We start from the raw sequence: 2,767 nt of genomic DNA on the forward strand, positions 1-2,767 counted from the left end.
AGTGATAAAATAGCTTACTGAAACATTTCTCAGCATATACCCCATCATTAAGCAGTGCATGACAATATAGGGTCAGTGGTATTTGTAGTTTTAGGTATGCACTGGGAATGTTGGAACATACACCCCAAAGGCAAGGAGGGACTACTATAATGTATAGTCTATAATTATGACATCCTCAAAATTAGTAATATTTTTATTATGTTCATATATTCCAGAGTATTATATATTTGGCCAGGATAGACATCACATATTCTTTCTTATATCATGGTTGCTTTATTTATGTATTCATTCAATCATTCATTTATTTGTTTGAGATAGAGTCTAATCAAATCATCCTCAATAGAGAGCTGTGGCATCACAGCTCACAGCGACCTCAAATTCTTGGGCTTAAGTGATTCTCTTGCCTCAGCCTCCCAAGTAGCTGGGACTACAGGCACCCACCACAATGCCTGGCTATCATGCTTAACTTATTAATTCTCATATTAAACTCTGAATTATTACAGTCCATTTATTGGTATTTTTAAGTAAAGCCATTCTTAAATTTTTTTTTTTTTTTTAAAGACAGAATCTTGCTCTGTCCCAGGGTAGAATACCATTTTGTCAGCCTAGGTCATAGCAACCTCAAACTCTTGGATTCAAACAATCCTCCTGCCTCAGTCTTCCAACTAGTTGGGACAATAGGTACTCACCAGAAGGTCCTCTAATTTTCTATTTTTAGCAAAGGAGAGGTTTCACAACTGCTCAGGCTGGTCTCCAACTCCTGAGCTCAAAGGGTCCTCCCATCTCATCCTTTTGGAGTGCTAGGATTACCAGTATAAACCATGTCAGCCATTCTTAATATTTTTGTAAATAGTGGCCAAGATTATTTAGATTCTGTGGCTTTTAGGGAAAGAGTATTTCGTTTTATTTTGGAAATAGAACCACTGATGAACTCCCATGGACCTATAGCTTTGATAATGGAACATAGCACAGTCTTGTTTCATGTGTACCCACCTCTCAGTTTGCCTCTGTCCTTTTCCTGGGTACGTTATTTGAAGGAAGTCAAAACAGGTGTTCTGGTTGTATTTTTTCCACATAGTTTTATCTCAGTTGTAAATGCTTATCAGGTTTTTTTTTCATGATCAAGTGGGAAATATATTGATTTTAAAATTATTCATGTTTTCTATGGTTATCTAATTATCAGGGTTTTTTATTTGTTTTTTGTCAAACTTCTTAGGATCATGTGGAGTATAGAGTAATTATTTTGAAGAGAGCTAAACATTATTTAGGAATGTCTGCTTAACTCATCTAACTCCTTAAATCTTTCCAGTTGTGAGAAAGTTGCTTTGGCTTTTTGAACCCATATGTGGACAGTCCTTAAACACTCATCAGATAACAGCCCTTCAGATACAATTTCAATCCTTTTGTGTTATTTTGGTAGCTTTGCTTACACAGTCATTTTCCTGAATGCTATGTACGTTGAAATAATCTATCTTAATATATGTCGTGTATGTCATATATGTACTTGAATACATTATAATTTGGGCTTTCTTCCTAATTTTTAAAAATATTTTGCTGTTTACGTCACAATAACTATCTGTTTTTTCAGATGAGTTAAATTTACAGAAAATGTGTAAGAGCTCTAAAATCATTTATATAATTAAATGCAACTTTTAAAATATTCTCTTTGACAATATTCTATTTAGATGCATCAAGAAAGACTTATAGGCACCATGAAGTTACATTTCATACACAAAAGATTGGGAAGTGACAAGGCACATGAAGCTTCTACTATCTGTCTTATGCATAAAGTATGCCAAATTTAATGGGAAACACTTAATCCATCTTTCTGCTTATAAAAGCAACAAGGCTAAGGTTCTGTTAATGCTTCTGAATATATTAGTTTCTTGAGTATATAAAAGGCAAAATAAAATTATACTTTCAGGGATTCTTTCTATAGTTTCTTAGTAGAGAACTTTCTCTGAACATGTAGCGCTCTGGAAACCACAGGAGGAGATACAGCGTTCTCCTGTGGGTCTGAAGGGGGAGCTCTTAGCCTTGCTTTACTGTGCCTACCATTTGCTGTTGATAATCGTTCTTTCCCTTTGAGAGAGTAAGAAGGAGAGGACACAGTCCGAGTGTTGTTTTTCTTGGTAAAAGAATCTCATAACTAATTTATTACATTAAGAAATAGAACTTCACCCTTGCTAACCTGAATTTTTATGTATTGTCTTTTGTATAAGGGGAACTTCACTCACATTTTAGTTTGAACATAATACTGTAACTTTACATACAAAACAAGTATTACAGGGTGTGCTCCAACTTAATGGGCACAATGTTAGGGGGTATGGCACACCTCTTGGGGGCAGGACAGAATTATAGAAGGGACTCTACCTCACAAATGCAAACATTGTAACCTAATTCTTTGTACCCTCAAATTAACCTAAAACAATAAAAAAAAGTATTTTTGTTTGTACTTGGAAAACATTAATGTGAGATTTAAGCTCTATCAGATCAGAAGACCAACCTTTTTCCTAATGACCTTTTTTCTAACACTTCCAATAAATCACAAAGACAAAGGAACATAAGGGTCTCGCCATCACTTAGCATTTGTACTTAAATATATGAATATATTCACAAACTTGTCATAGGTGTGTTATCATGTGTAGTTAGTTACGCACTCATTCTAAGTGTAGATTTCCAGAATGTTGGCTACTTTTCTTTTGAAATACTACTCTTAACCTTAGAATAATATTCTAATAGAGAATATTCATGTTATTAATACATC

The 2,767-nt window shown here is 34.3% G+C and overlaps 1 non-coding gene across 1 annotated transcript; it reads left to right on the forward strand.

Moving 5' to 3' along the window:
• Window positions 1-1,908: 1,908 nt before the first annotated feature.
• On the forward strand, window positions 1,909-2,122 carry LOC111722110. The gene has a single exon (XR_002771045.1). It is a non-coding gene; the product is annotated as a small nucleolar RNA U3 (small nucleolar RNA).
• The last annotated feature ends 645 nt before the right edge of the window (window positions 2,123-2,767 follow it).

The sequence above is a fragment of the Otolemur garnettii genome, unplaced genomic scaffold (genome assembly GCF_000181295.1).
Source record: "Otolemur garnettii isolate 467f Iridium unplaced genomic scaffold, OtoGar3 scaffold00213, whole genome shotgun sequence".
NCBI lineage: Eukaryota > Metazoa > Chordata > Mammalia > Primates > Galagidae > Otolemur > Otolemur garnettii.